This window comes from Corvus cornix, chromosome Z (assembly GCF_000738735.6).
Source record: "Corvus cornix cornix isolate S_Up_H32 chromosome Z, ASM73873v5, whole genome shotgun sequence".
Lineage (NCBI taxonomy): Eukaryota > Metazoa > Chordata > Aves > Passeriformes > Corvidae > Corvus > Corvus cornix.
The window spans coordinates 28,867,457-28,889,841 of record NC_046357.1 but is presented as its reverse complement, the minus strand read 5'-3'; the positions used below and the strand labels follow the sequence as shown (position 1 = coordinate 28,889,841).

Sequence of the window (22,385 nt, the reverse complement as noted above, 5' to 3'; positions counted from 1 at the left end):
AACAGATAAAGCAATGAAATAAATGAGACAAATTTACAGAAAAACTAGTTTTAGAGGAAACAGTTTATCACAATTTTTGCAGTAAAAACAATAGAAAAACCTCCACTGGAAGCTCATAAAAGTCCCAAGTTTTTAGGAAAGAAACTGCTCTTTTAATTGTCAAACTGTCAGTATTATTGCAAGCCAATCTTTGCCACTGAAATCCACCAACATACAAACCCCAACACACCTTCTAAAACAGAAAGAATGGGCTTTCTTTTTCAAAAAGAGGAATGTTTGCAGGTGTTCCTGAAAATTACTATCTCTGGGAGCTGTAGGTAGCTCTGAAGAACTCAGCTGGAACTGAGAGGCCCTCAGCACCAGCATCCTTCCAAGTCTCAAAGCATGAAATGACAGCACTCCTTGTGCTCTCACACAGACCACCCCTCAGAAAGAAGAGGCTTGCATTCTACAAATGCCAGCTGCTCCCTCATTACAATATTATTGTCCAGAAACATTCACTAAAAGCTTTTGAGCTATCTGCAGCTTCACACAGGTCCTCTCTCATTCTACCTCTACACTGTCCTCCTTGTGTATTATACTGGCCTAAAATTACTTACTGAAAACCCATGCTCACGTGACAGCATCTGGGCTACAACATCCCTTCTAAAGTCTCTTCCCTACTCCTACCAAGGCCTCACTGAGGCTTGACTCTGAGAAAGGAGAAACTGAGTATGAATGAAAACAACTGTCTCTTCTCAAAAATATTGTGAGCACATGGTTGCTTATTTTTCATTTGTTTATTGGGGTTTTTCTGCCCCCAGTGTTCAAAGGTTGAATGTAAATGTGAGAGGCAAAGAAACAAAAAAGACCAGAAAAAGTGAAGAGGCTATGTAGTTAAGTTTGGTATTTTGTCGCTCTCACACAGACTTCATGGGACAACGAAGCACACAAAGATGATTTTTCTAGTAACTGTGACATGTGAATATAACCAAGAAATAGCAAGAAAACCCCATAACCCTATGAGAAGGTTATGAATGTGGTAACCCAGGATGGCTCACCTTCCCTGACCAAGTATGCATAGTCAGGAGCACGTATTACATTGTTGTTACAGTCTGCTGGGACAGTTTGCTTCCCAGCATCTCCAGGCTGAGTATACGGAGCCTCAAGCATGTTTTATTTCCTCACAGTAACCCACCATAGCTCACCCACCCCATCTGCACATACCCTTGCACCGGTTCACATGATGGAGGCCAGCTGCAGACCTCAGAATTCAGACAAAAGCATATGCACATCTTGTATCAAGCCCCTCAAGTTCTGAAACCAACTTTGCAATTTTTTTTTGTTGCTGTCAATCAGTAGATGTAGCTAGACAGTTATGATTAAGCAATTGCATTGTGAACATTACATGCTTGGCTAATGTTTGTTTTAAGGAAAAGGGAAGACAATCCCAAGATGAATGGGCTGTCTGGATGAGAGCCACCAGGAGTAAGGTCAGGACTGAGCAGTAACTGGGAGAAAGGTAATTCCAGCAGTGGGAGATCTCGACCACCAACTCAAGGATCACCTCCTCCAAACAGACCCCAGGGCCAGACGGAGGGAAGAACTGTGCCTGCAGACTGATTAGCACGAGGAGCAAGAGACATAATGAGCAAACAGGGTGTTGAGTACTAATTAATGAAAAAGTCATGTAATCTGTAAGCAATGAATGCTGGTGCCTTTGTTAGAATTTACAAATGGTGCAAAGTTTTGATGACTGGGGAGCCAGCCTTCTGTGGGCTACCACCCTGCTGCCTCCTTTGCACAAACCAGAATAAAAGGTAGGAATACCTCGCCTGGGTGTGTGTTGGTGCTGCACACTGGGGAAGGAGGCCGCGGCTGGGACAAGTTTTTGGAACCCAAGTGGGACAGATGCAGTGCCCTGCCCAGATTGACTGGCCACTCCAATCAAACGGGCTCAGTCAGACAAATTCCAGTGCACACCGACTTCCTGACTGGGGACTTCAGAAAACCAACCCCGAAGTCAGGACAACCAGCATGACGCTTTAGAGAGGCATTTCATCAGTAAACGGGGGTGATTGGGAACTGATACAGAGGCAGGAGGATTTTGGGATGGGACTCCGCAGAAGCTGCAGGAGCAAATATTTTGTTTCTACACTTTGGTGATGTGCCTTGGATTTTTTGTATTTTGCACATACTTTTCAGACTTGTTGGTAGTGTGAAAACTTGTTTTAAGGTGTGTGCATTTGGACAGTTTATGAAACATGGAGAATTTCAGTACTGAAATGGGTTCCTCTGCTTCTACAAAAAAATTCCTCTTATTTGCTCTGCCCCTGGATGCATCCTAAAGAATTCGAGTAAAGGTCAGGGTGACCCTATGACTCAAGAGAAATTGAAAAGGTACTGTAATCAATGGTGGCCTTAACATGAAGTAGATGATGGTGGAAAATGGCCAGAAAATGGGGCTCTGAATTAAAATATGGTTTTATAGTTGATGTTATTTTGTAGAAGGCAAACCAAATGAGATTAAGTCTATTATGTAGCTTTGTTTTTTGCTTTAAGAAATAATTGGGATGTAAGAAAACCACATCCCCACCTGCTTTCCATGAGCAAAATTTCAAAAGTAAGTATCTTCATCAGGCTGATAAATTTTCTTAGTTCTTATACCTTATCCTTTTTAACCAAGTGCAAATAATCCTTTCATCATTATAAACGCAAGAAAGGAAGCCCAAGATGAAGGCCCTCATGTTAACATACGTAGCACCAAAGAAAAAGACTAGAAGCACAGTAGATCCAGCATAGAGGTATTAATCAAAGCAATAAACCGCATGTCAAAACACACAACTAAACCTCTGGGTATTCCAGCTTCAGCAGACTAGGTATAATGAACCATTCTTACCATCCTGTCTTACTCAGAAAAGCTGAATGAAACTCAGCTGACATTCAAACTTTAAAATGACACTACTCCTACACACCCCACATGTTAAACCAAATAGAAAAGGAATGACAGAATTATATACTTGTAAAAATAGAAAGGTCTTTCCCAGCAACATACAGAACTTTTGTTAGGCCTTGACTACTACAGTGGATAAATCACATTTTTCAGTGATTAACTGTATGTCAGGAAATCTGACACACACAAATATTGTTGCATGCAGGACATGCTGACCTTTAATATGATTTCTAATTCCAATGTTTGATGCACAGCTATAAAATCACAAACTGAGAGCTGTTGAATGTTTTACTGGGCTTCATAAGGAAGGGAAATCTAACAACCCAACTTTTAGCTAGTGAAAACCACTCTATAAGGAAGCTAGACTATTTTCAAATGATTCCAAATTATTTGGAAAGGCAGAGAATCACTTACAAGAATTAGCTAATATAGTGACTGAAACCAGTATCTGCAATGTTCAAGGACAACACTGTGGATAGTCCTTGGCTGTTTTTAGATGAGGAATTGTGTTTAGCCAGGTATTTCACAGTCTGAACGCTACCAGCATTCAGACTTGTTTTTCAAGGTTTTCACTTCTTCCAAGTTTTCCTTAGCCAAAGAAAATCCAAAGACATTTTCACTGTATAGCTTACCAGTATGCTCCTCAGCAGGAACAGCAAGACTGAAAGCTACACACACACACACGGTACAGCCCAGCTCCCAAGTAAGGGAGGAATCATGGGGACATAGCTAAAATCCAGGACAGAAACACAAATGAATGCAGTACACAAACAAAGGGCAATCAGAGAGATTATGTCAAGATGTAGAAACCCACTGAAAAAGCTACACCTGCACCCTGAAGTAGTTTTGTCTCTCAGGACTAGTCTAAAAGACTATCTAGTGTGTGACAGGAGCCTGAAGAAACATCTGTAATAATAATTTTGTTACCAGCCTTTATTTCTAAGATACTCTCTCCAGGATTCAGTTCTGGAAATTCCTTCCCATGTTAATACATGAAACAGATAAAACAAAGTAGGTGAATGCAGCACCATTACTAAATTACACCCTAATTCCTTCTACCCTCTACAACCAGAACAAAACAGTCACACTTCTTTCTGAAAGGCTGGGAGAATTGGGATTGTTCAGCTGGGAAAGGAGAAGGCTTAGGGGTGACCTATATGCAGTCTTCCAGTACCTGAAGGGAGTCTGCAAGACAGATGGAAAGAGACTACTTACAAAGCCATGTAATGACAGAACAAGGGGCAACACTTTCAAATTGAAAGGCAGCAGGTTTAGATGAGATACTAGGAAGAAATTCTTTACTGAGAGCGTGCTGAGGCACAGGTTGCCCAGAGAAGTTGTGGATGCCCCAACCCTGGAATTGTTCAAGGCCAAGTTGGATGGAGCTCTGAGCAATCTGGTCTAGGGGAAGTTGTCTCTACCCACAGTAGGGTTGGAACTAGATGATCTTTGAGATCCCTTCCAACCCAAGCCATTCTATAATTCTCTCATGCTACACTAGGGATAATCTAAATCAAACTCTCTTTTCTCATCGCAACAGCCTTCAAATAAGTATACGCATAGCCTCCATTTACAATTTTATGCCTCATATTTCTTAAGTCTCCTTGGATGAAAAATGTCCTCCTGCAATTGCCGTTGAAGGGTCTAAGGGCTCACAGCCCTCTCAAAGCTCCCTGCTGTGTACACAAGCAGCAGTCTCTCTGTTGGAAGGCACCTGTTGGCAGGCTGATAACATCAGGAAATGGGCCTGCAGTGACACCCACACTTGACACACAACTCAGGCAGCAAGCACACTGTAGTTCTTTATAACTCCTTTTTCAAACCTAGAAAATGTCAATGAGATCTGTACACTAAGGTCAGGGTCCCTTTTGTTTGAGTTAAGCACAAAGCTACACATTTCACTAGCTCTGTAGGTAAGAAATAGCAAAGAAGTTTGACTCCCTGTCTTCTCAACAGTTAAATGTATTTCAGCTATTAAAATTTACTGATCATACCTCAAGACAGAACATTCAGGCAATTTTAAAAAATCACACCAAATTTGCTATGGAACTAGAGAAAAATGAGTGAAAAACACTATTAGGTTTCATATGGGTATCTACACCAGCTGCTGAGTGGGTTTGTAACTGTACATAAAAGCAGAAAAACATCATTCTCCTTGCTTAACTGATACATGAAAGAAATGCACAAAGTGATCACCAGAAAAGATCTGACAAAGTAGATGGAAGTACTAAAAAATAAGACTCCAGACATCAATTGTCATCACATACTTAAAGTTAACAAATAAGGAAAAACATTCCAAACTCTCTCAAGTGCTTTCTAAACTTGTTAATTTTAAATGTTACACAAAACAGTTCATGATTACAGTTCATAGAAACAGTGCAAATACATACAACTTGTAAAGGTCATAGAAGCAACATCTGCATTCTGTCTATATACCACAACAAAGGATACACATGCTTAAAAACAAATTGGAAGAAGTAAAATAATAAAGACTTAACAGTAGTGCAATTTGGGGAAAAAGCTATCCTTTCTCAGGCTCTCTTCATGAAGAAGTGATGTGTGTATTCAGGACGGGTGTTATTTGGTTGATTTGGGGTGTTTTGTTTGTGTTTTGTTCTGGGGTATTTTTGGTTGTTTGCTTTGGGGGGCATTGTTTCTTTTTTTAGGGGCTTTTTTTTGGTGTGGGATTTTGTTGGGTTGTTGTTTGGTTTTTTTTCATAACAGTGACCGAACTTAATTGGACTACTTGACTCCTAAGTATTTTTTTTCCACATGAGTTGTGTTGTCACAGAGAGCCCTGTCTCCATATTAAAATTCACAGCAGCATCTATCCTGAAATCAGTTTCAGGATCTGGAGATATTAACAAAATCCAAGTGGACACTGTCCTGGGCAACCCGTTCTAGATGACCCTGCCTCAGCAGAGAGGCTGGACTTGATGATCTCAAAATATGCCTTCCAACGTCAACCATTTTCTGATCTGTATACACTGACAGAGCTTACTTTTGCTTAATTAAGGAAGCTCCAGAACAATGTACACTATCTCAAGCAAACATGTGGTATTTTAAAGCTTGCCACGCTCCTTTAAGGACAACACTGTATGAAATGCCATTATTAAAAATAATAACAAATTATTCAAAAAGAGCATGAAAAGCTATTATTAAAAATAGTTTAAGGTATTCACCATACCATCTGATTCAATTCACGAACACTCTCTCATTCTCCTGCTGTATATCCAAGTACAGAGCCAGTATCTGTATTTTAGGGAACTTCTTTATAGATGTAGGCAAATTATTACTACATATCCCTGCTCTATAGTTGTCTTTTCTCCACACCAAATAAGTCCCAGTCCCTCAACCTCTCCTCGCCTCACATTCTGTGGTGCTTCATAATTCTGTACTGAGCTCAGTCCAGTTTTGCATCATTTTTTCTCATACTGGGGCATCAAAAGTGGATGCAGTATTCCAGATGCAATTTAACAAGTGATAAGTAAAGAGGAATCCCTTGGTCTGATTTCCTTGTTACACTCCTGTTAATATAGCCCAGGATGCTGTTGGCCTTCATCAGTTGCAGAGCGCACTCTTTGTTCATGCGTGGCCACTGTTACCCAGGATCACTAAGAGCTTTTCAGGAGGAGCCAGTCAGCTCCTGTCTGAGGGAAACAGCATGTCCTGCTGCCTGTGACTGTTCAATTTCACAACATGCCTGTTGGTCCACTCTTCTAGCCTGTCTAGATTGTTCTGGATGGCAGCCCTTACTTCAAGTGCATAAACTGCAAACCCAGAGCAGAGTCATTCACAGATTTTAATGACATGCATGATCAACAGCTGAACAAGGAGATGTGAAGACATTAAACAGAGTTTAGGACAGACACCCATGATATTACTATCAGGAGCTCAAACATCTAGCCAGTTTTTCATGCACATAATCACAGATCAAAGAATCACAGCATATGCTGATTTGGGAGGAATCAAATCAGGATAATCGAGTCCACCTCCGGGCCCTGCACAGGACACACCCAAGAGTCACTCCACGTGCCCAGGAGCATGGTTGAAATGCTTCTTGAACTCTGTCAGGCTTCGTCCTGTGACCACTTCCCTGGGGACCCTGTTCCATTGCCAAGCCACCCTCTAGGTAAAGAAACTTTTCCTAATATCCAACCTAAACCTCCCCTGACACAATTTCAGGCCATTCCCTTGGGTTCTCTCACAGGGCACCACAGAGAGATCAGTGCCTGCCCCTCCTCTTGCTCTCACAAGGAAGTTGCAGACTGCAATGAAGTCTCCCCTCAGTCTCCTCTTTTTCAGCCTGAACAGACCAAGTGACCTCAGCCATTCTTCACAGGACCTTCCTTCAAGGACCTTCACCATCTTTGTTACCCTCATCTAGCAGTTTTTCATCCATCCAGACTTTACCATCCCAACCTGGATGCAAGGATGCCATGGGAGACCATAGCAAAAGCCTTGCTAAGAATCAAGGCAGATGACAGCCTCTACTCTCCCATCATGCACAGATCTCGTCGTATCATCACAGAAAACAATGTGGTTGGTGAAACCTCCTACTTCATGTACCCAAAAATGGCTTCCAACAGATTATATCCCACTTAGGACAATGTAGTCTACTTCTTTCAAAATAGAGACTACTGTGCTGTTCTGTTTCTTTTCTTAACTAATTAAAGATCCGTATCACAGGGAGAGAATGTACTCATTCTCCAGCCAAGGTGAAAGGAAGGCTGTAAATATTTTAAGACTTGTCTGATCATATAAGTAAAATTGTAATACATAAATAATAGCAAAAAAAATTGCTAAGGAGACTCCCCAACACTGCCTTATAACTTCAAAGTCAGTTCCACTGACAATTTCACAGAATCCATGTTTGCTGGTATTGCAAGGTCTGTATCTTCTCTTGTGTCATGTGTCGTGCAGAGCTCTAATATTATCTTGCTCTGCTTTAGTTTTACCATCTGCATTTAGAGGAGTGAATGCCTGCTTTTGGCCACCAGATATTGCAAGTGAAGGAATTCACTCACAGCACTGGACAACAGGGTTCAGTCATTTAATCCCCTCCTGCACTGCACACATCTAGAATGCACGCTTAAAGTAACGCAAGTTGCTTTATGGAGCACTTTGGGAATATTTAAAACTATCTAATGAAGTACCAGAGCTTACCAACGGTCTACAATCCCAGGTGGGTTGCTTACTTAACTGCTCTGTAATGAGTGAGAACTCCGCGTACAAGCCAAGACTGGTACAATAAACATGCACTTGACCTCTTCTAGTTTTCGGTTTGCATGGTCTCCAAAGGAAAATCAACAGTCCTTTGATTTACACAGCTACTACAGTCAAGCATTCTTAACTTTAAAACAATTTTGAAAAAGACATGTGATTGAGCTTAGTTTCTTCAAACTTCCATGGATCTTTCTTGTAAATGTGTTTTTTCCTTACAGGGCAAACAGATAATAAAAAGCAACACTTCTAATCAATAAGAACAATATACAAACTTATGCCATTCCAGTACTCAAAATTACATATAAACTCATGGGATGGTTACCAGCTTCAGGAGAGTTCACTCAGCTAAGATTTGAATGACAACTAAAAACAATTTTCCTGTCTTCTGCCAAATAGAAAACAGTAAGCTGTTTGGGCTGATAGAAAGCAGAAAGGCATTAAAGACAAGAAAACACAAAGGATAATTGGAGGGTTAGAAGTAGAGCAGGCTACGAAAAACTCAGCATAATTTAAATTATAATCTGCCAATAAGTAAAAATAATTTGGTTTTGACAATGTTTCAGTGAGTTCCATTGGTCCCTCACCATAGCAATCCCCTGCCAGCCAGGTTCTCTAGGAGTCTGGACCACCACTCCCAGGCTGTGTCTCTGGGGCCACCTGCAGGACCTGCCCAAGACTCTTGACTATTCACAAACGCTGCAGTAATCAAATCCTCCATAAAACCCCAGTGTTCTCCTCCCCAACATATCCTGTGCCCTGATTAGGGAGGAAGTAACTACTACCTAAACATGTTTCTATTGTCATCCCTGCTTTTGTGTGCCTCAGAATTAAGAGCAAAAGTAAGGAAATGGGGAAAAAGAATGCATGTTAAACTCCAAAATGTAGTAATACATTTTAGTAAGACAAAATGGAAGGGCAACTCTGAATGAGATATCTGTTAGAAAATCTATCTGACCAGTTAGAGGGTGAGAATGTCTGGGAATGCAAAGGTAGGTCAAAGGAAAAGCAAAGTTTCTAACTGATTTTGGAGAAAGACGAGTTGTTTTTGTAATGAAAGGGGAAATTATTTTAAGGAGTGAAATGCTGTTTCAACTCCTAGCCGTAGCTACCTTTCCCTCTTCAGAAAAAATTTTCCATGCAATGCAAAAAATTCACAAAAACAGTCCAACAGCAGAAATACATTTTACCTTTGGGGAAACACCAAGAATTTCTGTGCTTGTGTCCTAAAGCTAAACTGGCAGCCCCTTGGTTGTTTGGAGCATTAGAAAAGGCTTTTCCCTGACACAGACCAGTATCAGAAACACCTCTACAGTAATGCAACCCATACTGGGTTTTCCACATTCACCAACACTTGGTGTTTCAGATATTAAACTAACATTTTCCAATAAAATGCACAGACTCTTGCATTGAAAGAAATGGGGTCTGTGTAGGTAAAGAGCAATGAAAAACTGTACAAAAATCTGATCTAACTTCAAGTCCCTTTAAGTATAAAAGGACACATGCAGCACTTCACCTGCAGCATTTCTAAAAGCTGCTATACCATGGCAGTAGTCAGTCACTGCACAGCAGCAGCAGTGTACAAACCTGCAGGGCTGCTGGCAATTCCACAGCTTGATAAATCTGTCAGTGATTCTACCCTGCAAAGGAGGACACTGGCCACTAAAAACATAAACTGCTACTGGCAAATCAAACAACCATGTATGTGACATGCCTCTGGTCAGGAAAACTGCAGGGAGCAGTCTAAGTCATCTCAGTCAAGCCTTTGTCACTGCACTTGGCTGGAGTTCCGGTTTATCCAAAAGTCAACTAACAGTCCTTAACTGTTGATGCAGAATTTTGCTAACATGTTGTTAAAGAGCTCAAAGAAAATACCAGTACAACAGAATTACGAACCATTTCAGTCTGCTCGATTTTTGCTGTAGGATGTGAGCAGCTTGATACAAACCTTCAAAAAGCTGTTGCAAAACACGAACATTTGGTTTCTAAAAAGAATAAAATGCTTTAGATTACTTCTGACACAAATTTTACCCTCACCAACATTTGATTACGTAAGTCAGACAACATCAGAAAGTTGGAGAAAAGCAGCAAAAGTCCAACAACACACACACAAACCCTCCTGTTCTTTCCTTTTGTTTTCTGAACAACTTTCAGAGTTGGAGTAGCTGGAATAGCCAGTTACCAAACACAGGACCTCCAGCTAATATTTTTTTGACAGCAATCCACAAAACAGCCAGGTCAGAAGCAACCACTGGATTTCCACAGTACACAAAAAGTGTTCACCTTATTCAGGAACATCATCTTTGCTAACCCAGGATGAATTTGTTACGATCCCCATGACTGGAAATTGTGTAGCTGTTGCAAGGTGTGATGTGGGTAATTTTTCTGAAGAGCTTCACTTTTGTCTAGCCATTCTTTCACCAGTGTCCTCTGCAAAAATGTCCAGAGTTCATTCCTGTATGAAAGCTCTGGTGAACAGGCTGCTCATACCACCTCCAGATGGCAAACTGCTTCACAGACTGCCAGCCCACCCCCATACCCCCAATCATTTTTGCTGCTAAAACCTAAAATTCATATTCATGATACTTAACAAAAGCTATGTGGATAAGTGACAGTTTGTAAAAGCGGCCCAACAGATCTTTTTGTCTTGTACATTACTCTGGAATGACATGAGCGTTTTTTTCTGGCATCTCTTCTTTCATATTGAAGGAGGAAAGTTCTTTCAAGGTAAAGCACTACCTCAGCACTTAATTAAAGAATACATGAACAGATTTTCTTCAATGATAAGCAATTTTCACTGCTGACACAACTGAATGTGTGCCTTGGTTGGACCACCTCATCTATTTGGCACTCCAGAGGCAGAATATGCATTTTCACTTTATAGATTCATCAGAAATATCTCATTTTTCAAGTAAATTCTTTTCTTCTTTCCTAAAATCTGCTTTTATCCACACATAAAACTAAAGAGCTTTAAGACCTTATCATCTCAATGTGAAAACAAGCATATGACCTTGCCTTCAAAAAGACTGTCATAACACAACAAGATGTTTCTGCAATGAAGCCAGCTGGTTTGTTTTGTTTTGGGTTTGTTTTGGTTTGTTGGTTTTTTTTTTTTTGAGCCAGCTAAATCTTGGAAGGTTTCTGTTGTCCCCAGATAAGTAGTTTGTCGCTGTTGGGGCGGTCATAACATACACAGACAGTGCCTCAGATAAAGTGCAAAAAGCCATTTATTAAACAAATCAGCCTCTTTTATACACCTTTTGTATGTTATCATTCATGTTACATATTCACTGGCTGCTAAACTACCACAATAGACTTCATTGGCTACCTATAGCATAAGCATTCAAGCATTCAGTCAAATAACAGGTGCAGATATGTTGCTGTTTTTCTCCTTCTACTGTTTAACTTTCTTGCTTCTGTTGATACTCCATTCTCATGGGTAAAAACTAACTGCTTTTCTTCTCACGGGCTTTTCTCACAAATAGAAGTTAACCATGTCCAAATTAAGGTCTATGATGCCTCTGGACCTGCTGTCGGCCTCAACAGTAGTTCTCACTATCACTGTAGGAAACCTTGTGTCACTTCTTTTCTTTTCATGGAATGGGAATTCTTCCGGTGGGTTACAAGTTAGACCACACTTGTTAACTGAGAAAGCTTTCAAGGGCTTATGCTTCTCAGCAACATGAAAAGTTATGAACAGGATGAGAAATTCAAATCAAAGCCATTAAGTCAAAGCATACCTCTCACCTTCCTTCATAAAATTCATCTGATATGGTACAAAAGACAGTCAGAAGAAAGTATTTTTCGTCTCTGAAAAGCTGTCAATTCTTACTTAAATTCCAAATTAAAGCACCAGTTGACATTCTGGAAAAAAATTAAAGTTTAAATTTGCCAAATATATTATTAAGGGGCGAATGCTTTAGCACAAATATGTATTTGCTTCAGGTGTCCCTCTCCTCCAAAGAGCTTACTATGGGAAGATGCCTTCTCCAAAACAGAAGCCGGGATACTCTACGTAAACTGACCTTCATCTATAGGCCCTCAGCTGAAACTTAACAACATTTGATTTTGACCTTCTGAAGTTAGTATAAATCAATTTCTGGTAAATTTTTTTTATTTGAAATGCCTCAAAAGTCACTTCCAAGTATTAGAAAAGAAAGCAGTTCTGGAAGAAAGAGAACATTTTTTGGAGGTAGGAACTTCCCATTTCATGCTTCAAATAAAAATGTTGACAGCTTTTTTAACGTGGAAGAAATAATCCGCCATCATTGCCGATTACTATGGAAACAAGTCTGCTGTGAAAAAGACAAAGAATCACAGAATCACAGAAGAGCTGAGGTTGGAAAAGGAAGGTCATCTTGTCCAAGCCCTTTGCTCAAGCCAGACGACCCAGAGCAGGTTGCTCAGCACAATGTCCAGATGAGTTGTTATCTCCAAGGTGGGAGACTCCCAAATCTCCCTGGGCAACCTGTGTCTAAGTGCAGTCCCTTTCACCTTTTCTTGATGTTCAGAAGGAAGTTCCTGTGTTTCAGTTCATGCTCACTACCTCTAATCCTCAATCCCACAACCACAGTTGTCATAACAGAAGGAAATAAAATCACTACTTTTTCCTCCAAATTTCAGCTGTTTTGGCCACTTCTCAAGATAGCATGTAACCCACAAATGAGGATGCAAGAGCATAATATACTGTCCACTTGATTTACAGAGAGACTATATTGAGGCAGAAGAAAATGAAATTACTCCAAAATCATACTGCTGTCTGCCTACTTGGAGAACAAGGAAGAAAATCCATCCATTCTTTTTCTTTTTTTTCCCAACATGCATTTGCAACCTTCTCAGTTGCAACATCAAAATATAAAAAGGCATTTTTGTCCTCAGTAGGAGGTAGTATACCAGAGGAAAGGAAATGTATAGTAAAAGAACAGTTAGTTCCCCAACTACACACATTCAGACAATCAAAAGCCATGCATTTAGAAAGCACGCTCAATTTAAAAGCTAACTAAACTTAGAAAAGTTCAGTGCAAGAACTAGAAATGACTGTGCCCTAATTCTTTTTTCCTTCTAAAAAAGGTGTAATTTGGGAGAAACTTGCTGAGCTTACTGGATTGTAGTAGAAGTTCTGATTCCACAATTTTAACAATGCACAAATATTAATTCCAGCATGTATGTGACAAGAAATAGGAAGGGCTACAAGCCTTGAACAACAATTGTTTATTAGAACCTGGAAACCTTATAAAAGCCTTCCCCCAAATGCTCCCTTTTATCAGCTTGCTGTTTTCTATGAAGTTTAAATAAAAGCACTACAGTTACCAAGTAGAGGGCCCTACATAACTGCCTGCAAAACAAACTGAATGTAATGCCAAATATGTAATCATGGTCAACACAGAATTTACAGACTTATCCAAATGCTCTTCCAGCAGAGTGATAAAGCCCATGGCACAATTTATTTGTATTAAGGAAATTCATTACAACACTGTTCACTATGTGTGCTATCTCATCTGAAAAAGCTGTAATTCAATACAGTGATCGAAACTAAGGACTAAGTACTGGAAATAACCAAATTAAGTTTTTTGAATTAAAAATGCTTCTCTTCCTAAAAACCAGCTATATATATTGGTGGTCTCTTGCAAAGATTCTGTTTCTCACAAACTTAAAAGTCCAACTAACTTCAAAGAAAAAACCTGAAGATACCATGTGCTGAGAGAAGACAAAAGATTAAGTTTCAGTAGTGCTCAAAGAAGGGAGTCAAGTGCTATTTATTGCACATACCAATTGCTAGTTCAGACTGTCAAAACTTTGTTGTGAGGTCACACATGAATAACAGAGACCTTAATTTATTACTAGGCAAAACAAAGAAAGAATTCAAAGACATTTTAAGTAAAATGTGAATTTTGCTTACAGTCAGGAAAGTCTTTATACCCTCCAAATGACTATATTTGATATGGAAATGAAGAAACAGAGAACCCAACTGTACAAGCTTTCCAGATTTAATATGCTTTCTGAATACACGAAAAAACTGCACACTCAATGAAGCTGATTATCAAAGTATTGGGATGCGTACTTGTATTTGTAACAGGTTATTTGTCTAGTGTTCAGTGCAGCATACCTATGCTAGACAAAGTCTACTAGCTGAGGCCAGGCTAGCTGAGGGTAACATAGCTTATCACATTCACTAGGAGGCTACAAAGACCATGCCAGAACAAGGCTTAAAAAGTTAGGAGAGAGTAAGTTAGGAGGTAGCAGCAACACACTCACAGCATATTTCAGTTCCACATTAATATACTTCTCTCCTTCACCAGCTTTCAGTGACAGAGGTGTGAAGATTACAAGAGAGCTGAATTTGTCAAGGAGGCAGATGCAGGGCAGCAAGAATCAAAGGCATACACGTCAGGTTATGCTCAAACCTGGCAGACAGCACAGTGACATGGAGCAAGAATGATCACGACATGAAGAGATCATAAAAAGACCAGTACATTTTAACTTGGAGAAAACGTAACTAAAAGACACTACACTTAACCCTAAAAACATGAAGTCATAGGTTTACATAACAGTATGAAAGTCAGTGATCATACAGGGAAGAGTATCTCTGAAGACGACAGGAAAGACACACCAAAAGAGAAAGCAAAAGGTCAAGGGGCATAATGTATGTTAAGGAGGGCAATTTTGCAAAAGGTCTAAAAGAAATTACCCAGAAGGAGCTTTTATACAGGAGGAACTGGAAAAAGTCCTAAGTGTATCTGGTATGAGATAAAGATCGTAAGAACGATACTGTTCACTAATACTACATAGTAAGTATTATAATAATTTTTGGGATAATCACACATCAGAATATTTAACTTGCAGTTTCCTAACTTAAAGAAGATGTTTTAAAACTTAAGACTTTACAGGGACAAGAAACTGCAGACGTTGCTCACAGGAGAAAAACAGCAGTGGAAAAACTTCAGGTAACTGCCTGAATACTGAGGAGCTGAACTTTGACCATTAAACAGTCTCTTCTAACTCAGAATGGAGAAACAAGGAAGTTATCCTATGTTTTCATGGCTACAGCAGAAATTAAACCACAGGACACGACTTTTTTGAGTACTCTTGGAAGTTCATCCTTTAAGCATGTATGGTTCCGTATCCCACCATTGCTTTAACTGTTCATTTTTCTTTCTCTCTTAACCCCAAATGTGTAACAATTCTTTGCTAGTATGACTAGATCTGCTATACCATTGTACAGAAATATCAAAATATCCATTTCTCTCACTGCAGCAATTAAAAGAAATTATTTCGCTCATCCTCCTTTGTACCTGAGCATATTGCCAAATAATAAAAGAGTGACAACATGAAGTTAAACACCTAGCCAGTAACCTAGACTAACTAGCATGCTAATGATAATGCACATCTCACCTAAGACTTCTTTTAAATAGAAAGTGTTAATGCCATCTAGAGAGAACACTTCAGCTTCCTCATCCATCAGAAGACTCAAATATTCACCCATTTCTTAAGTTGGACAGCAAGCAGATGTTATGTATCAGAAAGCTTAGAACTCCAGCCAAAGCTTATTTGGAAAAAATTAAGGATGTGGCTGCCACATTAAGTACAGCAACTCCCCAGGGTGAATCCTTTTGCCTTTTCTTTTCCCACCAGCTCAACTGCAGATGCAAGATATGAATCCTGCCTCCAGCACTTCCACTACTGCAAAAGTCCACATGAGCTTAGTTCATCCTTTTGTGACACTTACCTCAATGAGAAGTGAATATATTTACAAGAACATTGTCAGAACATGGTTTACTTTGCCTCTGAAAAACAAAGTTCTAAGAACAGGGAGACTGTCCTAGGCGTACTACTAACTGGTAGTAGGACTAGTAGTAATACTACTAGTAGTCAGTTACATTCAGGAGATTTCTCCTCAATAGCATTGTTTAAATCTTATTTAAGAAATTTACAGTTGTTTACCCTGCAGTGTAATTACCACCTGCCTTTTGTTCTCTGTTTAGAACACAAACAAAGCAGACACGAGACATACTTTTTGGTATTGCTAATTTCAAGGAAGCAACAAATTGATTTAGCTAGTGAACAGAACCCAGACTTCTCAAGCAGGTGCAAAAACACAATCTAAAATTGGAGTAGAGCAAACCGCTGGAAGCACTCCTCAAAGAAAACCACAAGATTTGTGGGGTTTTGTGAGATCTTCCAATCTCCATCCCACTCTAGTGCAATTACAGCTTTGTACGCTCCAGCTTAACAGCAAGATTTTCTATTAAGATATCTCTTAGGAATGATATGGAAAAGAGGCAATCCCAGCAGTGGAATGTGGAGTGAACACGTTCCCAGAAAGCAGGGGAAGGAGAGATCAGTAGATTCACTAAGTCATCTTGAAGAAGCACTGATGGGTTACTACAAAAGCTTCCTAATTATTCATAGCAATTAAATATCAAGGCTGTTGACCCAGTTACTTATCATTTTAAAGAGGAAAAATCATTTAAGTAACTTCATAAGTAAAAGCAGGGAGAGGGCCAAAAAATACCTTCAAAGAGATGAAAGGAGGAGTAAGAAGACAAAATCATTATTGAAATCAGAGGAAGTTACTCTGCGCAACCTTTGTTCCCATTGCCAGGGCACAGCCTTCACATTTCCAGAATATCCTCAGGACACGCTCTATTCAGGAGCAGGGAGAGCTGCACACTGCCAGCAAAGTAAATGTGAAGACATGACCCAGCCAGTTGCACAGACAGGCAAATATGCTTGATTAAGCGTAGGCAGAATTGTTCAACTAAGGAGTGTTTATCCTCATCTGTCTAACACGGTTCTGTAATTAATGGACAAAGCCTTCAAAGTTTCAAAGCAATCCATTTCAAAGCAATCCACGTTTTCTAATCTATTAAAATCAGCAGCAGGCACAACCTGGGGTCAAATAGAAGAAAAATACAACAGAATTATGACAGGATTTAACAATAGCAAGTGAGGGGCAAATAAAGTGACTGATGAAATCCAGTGCCAGTAACTACAAAAAAGTCCACGCAAGGAGAAAAATCACCCCAGCTACACTTGTGGACCAAAAACTTCCTTTTGCCTCCTCCCCTTAAATGAAAACATTCTATTTGTTCATCTGTTAATTTTATCAGAAGTTCTGCATTGAGAATTATCAGAAAAAGACTACAGCACAAGACTGAGAAATACCTCAGGGTGTTCCAGTACCTTGAAAACTGCATTCTTAAGAACCTCTAATTAGTCACAGAACACTGATAAAATAGATGGGTGTGGGGAAAAGCAGGAAGACAGCATACAGACCTGGACTCTTCAGCTTTTAAATTGATTGAGCCAGTATAATACCACCAAAAAGAACATTGATGAAAAACACTCACTGTGCCTCAAAAAAAGTCCAGCCCACTGAACAAAATATTCCTGGTAGAACTTCCCCCTCAGGAAGTCCCTGACCAGGACTTCCTGAAGCTTGGTAATATGATGGGACAGGTTCAATCCAGCCTGTCTTAGGACTAGCTGGTATCTGAAAAAACAAGAACAATTTGCTCCAAAAGCCATTGTTCACCTTCTACAAACATTCCTCCAGACTTTTAAGTCCATTTGTAGACAAGCTCCAGGTTCTGGAAAACTCTTCAGTACTCTGTGTGGTATCAATAAAGCTGCAACACAGAACAGGGCACCATCAACAGTACTGACAGCAGTCCTCTTCAGGACAAGAAACCCCTTAATAGACACTGTGTGGTTACTGGGGACAAGCAGTTTTCCACAGCCCTAGTAGTCCTATCAGACTGGTAAGTGCCTGAACAGGACAAAAGAACATTCCCGACCCCAGGTCAGGTAAAATCTATATGACACTTTCTCCCCACTATGAAAGTAGTCTGCTTGATTACAGTTTTTCTTTTTTGCACCATCTATTTGCAGCACTTTGCAAAATACAGCCTCTCCAAGCACAAGAGCAATGTAAGTAAAAGGATTCTGCCCCATGAAGAAAAAAGCGTCGCATGTTGTTTCCTGGTTCAGAAGCCCAATACCAAGCCTGTGATTTTCCTGGAACATGACCAAGCATCAGCTGTCAATTTCTAGCAGTACACAAGCACTGAGGGAAGGCTGAATTTCTTTAGATTGCTCAACACTTAGTACACGACAGAACCTTCTGGGCTCAGGTGCCTGGAAACTGAAATCAGAGGAAAGAACAGCAGGTTGACATAAGGGCTACAGAAATCAAAAGAGAAGAAAGAATTTCCAGAGGAAATGAGGTCTTTATTTCTCTTCTTACTCAAGACACCCAGAGGTGATGGATGGCAAGACAAGTCGGAACACAGGGAACATTATTCAGAATGAGGATCTGAATATCAAGGAAATAAGCAAGAGTATGTGTGGCCAAGACTCAACAGTGGGAAAAAAGGAACTGGAGAGAACTCCCAGACGACGCAAGCTCAACCTGCCTAATACGAAAAGATTTCCACTTCTGCCAATAATGGGATGTTATAACATCTTCAAATCATCCTTTCAAGAGAGCTGAACACAGAGCAGCAACTAAAGTAAGTGCTCTCAGTACAATCGCTCAGAAAGACTGAAAGCCTTGCTTAGTGCTCCTAATAGACCTAGGTCCAGATCTTCTTTCAAGAGCCACTTTGAGAGAGAAAAGCACAATTCAGATTATGTAACTCAAGAATCAGCAGTTTGCCTCAATAAACCATTTAATTTAATGTTATTTCTCCTAGAATCAAATGACTAAGCTATGCTCTGGATTTCTAGACACAGATCCTCACTTGTCTAACTGCCAATGCGTCTACATTATTTTCATAACAGAAGCAACATCTTATGATGGGAAACTCGCTCAGTTTTTACAGGAAATTGTTTCTCTCCAAAAATGTCAACCATACTAAAAAGCTTATGAGAATGAACACTAAGTTGAAAAGAACTGTGATGCTAAAATGTTTTTAATGAACAGTTTAGCGGGGGAAAGAAGTGCAATGAAACACTCGGTTTTGTATGACAGGGTTAATACATTTCTGTGAAATGATAGCATGCTTCTGATAAGGGCAATACAGGTTTTCTGCTTTTCACTTGATATGAAAGAAAAGCTGTCTAATATTCATTATATGACTTGTACATGGTTTACATCGTATTTGTTTGTGTGTATCAAGTACCAGACAAACGGCACCAAGCCTGTACTACTACTGTACAGGAGGAAAGCACTGGGGCTACATGAGCAAACCATACAGCAGGGTCTGGTAAAAATTTCATTCAGCAGCTGAGGTTGGCATTTACCAGCCTGCAAGCTTATGCTTTGCAATATTATTTGAGGTCGGGCAGGAAGGATCAGTACCTCAAAGTGAGAGGTCTCTAGCTTCAGTCCCCTGATTTATGAGGATTACTTAAAACTGCAGTTACAGAGTGCCTAAGTTTTTCTCTTTGATTCATGAACAATCTGAACCACGTAAATGAAGGTTAAGTTCAAAGAAATATCTGCACATTGAGGCCACTGTGTGTGAGAAATTTTTCATTCACTTCACACTACTGTAGAACTGTACTCAATGGAAAAAAAACTTTTCTTCCTGAAAAAAACAAGTTTACTCTCTTTTTATCTTCCTCCCAAGTTCCCAAGTATATGTACCTTCATCACCGATGCCATCTCTATCACTATTTCCACATGGGGAATTTTTTTAAGAGCCAAAAATATAAAAAAAATCAATGCCGTCACTATTTACTTACTCTTACAAAGCACTTCTTTATTGTGTTTATTGTATATCCTAATAGCCCTCTAAAGACTATCAAAATAGATTGCAATAGGTACAATGGATGACAAAAGGAGGAAGCAAATATCACCTGGAAGTTACTACACAGACAGAAAATAAGTGGTTGCAATCTCTTTGCTTTAATTTCTTGATCCCACATTAGAGCAGCACTACCAATGAGAGAAACACTTCCAGATTTCCCACATACTGTAGGCATACATCTGTAAGAACACCCAGTGAACCTGCACAGGTGGTTTACCTCAGTTAATACCTACTGCTAGTGTTAAACTGGAGCAGTACATTCAGCCACTTTAGCAGTAAGGTGGTCAGAAACCAGGTGATAATGCGCAGCTACTTCTGCTGCTCCAGCTGCAGCTTAAGAGCACATGAAGTTATTACCCTAGAAACACAGTTTTTGGCATATTCCTTATACTGTTTCTGCATAACTAATAAAAGGGTGGATGCCCGATTCAGAGCTTCATTGCATGAATCAGAGAAAATACACACACACACGAGCCAAATGATTTATGAACTCTGAAAAGAGCAAAGCTACCCTTATCTCCTTTAAACAACCAATGCCAGCCTAACACTCGAAAAACCACCACAAACCAAACCAGCTCTTGCAGCATGTCTTGATTTCACCTTCTTCCTCAGTATTGTCACAAAGGTCCACAATATCACACTCAATAAAAAGAAACATTGAAACACTTCTAGTAGTTGATTCAGATGGTGTTCTTTAAAGAGACTGTACATCACCACAGTGAAAACTTCACAGAGGGACAACCTACCCAAGAGTTCATAAAAAGGCCCCACACCCACTCATTCCAGTGAAAAGCAGATCCCTTCAAACACAAATCAGAAAATTTTCTTCAAACAATACAGATGTATTTGATCACTTTGGAAAGGCTACAAATGGGCAAATTTTCAACACTGTACAAAATACAAGATGGGTCACCTACAGCAACACCGACTGATCCTTACAAACACAAGAGTTTTTCCTTGGTATGCAAACCAAGTGCTACTCAGAAAGAAGCACTTCTATATAAGCATGAGGACAGAAGTCATTTCCCTTTTCTCCTTACTCATAAACCCATGCACTCTTCCAGAAACGTGGTTTCACTGCTGAGTAAAGTTTATTACTGTCTATTTCTGTCAACAACCTTGCTGACCCCTGTCCTTACATGAAAATGTGTTATTGAAGCTCCCTCTGTCCTTGTGATGGATGTGACTGCTTTCTGAAGTTTACTCTGAACATCACAGACACTGACATTTTACCAGATGATGGGTATTAGATAGACATAATCCACTTAAAAGATTGTTGCAAAAACACGCTCAAAAATCTAGGTACTGTATTTACAAAGACAACAGAAAAAGTGCAGAAATTTCAATCAAATGACAAAGCAGCAGGTCAGTCATAAGTAGATTTTACTAAAAATCAGAGATTAGTCTGAACACTGTTTCCATCCCATTTATATTGCTGGATTATTTCTGCATCTTTGTTAGTCCTGCAGTTGCTTTCTCTCTGATGTGTGAGGGAGAAAAAAAAAAACCCAAAACCCAGAAAAAAACCCCAAACAAACACCACCACCACAAAACCCCCACAACTTTCTGAAAGCCTTCAAGGTAAAGTTGAAAACCTGAAATCCCTGAAAATCTAAGCAAAATACATGATACACTAATCTATATCTACATCAAAAAGTTTCAGTTTAGCATTTCACTTTGAATTTCATTCTTTTATTTTTTTTGTAATTCCAGACCTCTCCCCAATGGCAAACTTACAAGTATATACAGCATTTTTATTTCTGACAAGTGAGTAATCTAGTAGGATTCATAGCCTTTATCTGGATTCTTCTGTATATACATATTTATTTTTTCAATATAATGGCTGCAGTGCAGTCCATTTTCAATTTTGGATGCAAGCTATAGGATGAGAAACCCAGAAAACCCTTCCTTTAGGGTCAACTACATTACCCTTTTCAGCCGTAGAACTTTTCTAGGCAGCAAACTGTTTAAGTCATAAGCAATCACAAACCAAAAAATACAACATGCTGAATTCACTCTACTTCCCTGCGTTAGCTTTTCCACCCAGTTCATCATACAACTCGTCTTGCTCCAGGACACCCTATGGAAAGAAGCTGTGTTTCCTTCTTCAAGCAACTGTCTTGGAGCTGTGACAAAATCATGACATCACAATCTTTGCGTAGCCAAAGGTCAGATAACACATACATACAGGTAATGTTTGTCTGCACTGGTTACCTATGCGGATAATTAGAGATTTTTTTCAAGCCATCCTGTGTGGCAAGGTTTCAGTAGCTGGCTACAGGGATAACTTCTGACAGATGATGACAGAAGCTTCCTCTAAGTACAAGAGCTAGTGCAGCCAGCTCCAAAACAGAACCACCATGGCCAAGGCTAAGCCCATCAGTGACAGTGATTGCATCTCTAAGAGAATATATTTAAGAAGGGGGAAAGACTGCTGCACAACAGCAACAAAGCAGACCCCAAGGTCAGTGAAAAAG

At 39.7% G+C, this 22,385-nt stretch overlaps 1 protein-coding gene across 3 annotated transcripts in view; it reads right to left on the bottom strand.

Annotated features, from left to right (window-relative positions):
- RNF38 (ring finger protein 38) overlaps positions 1-22,385 on the bottom strand; it is a 104,349-nt gene that overhangs the window by 66,969 nt on the left and 14,995 nt on the right. The window lies entirely within an intron of this gene.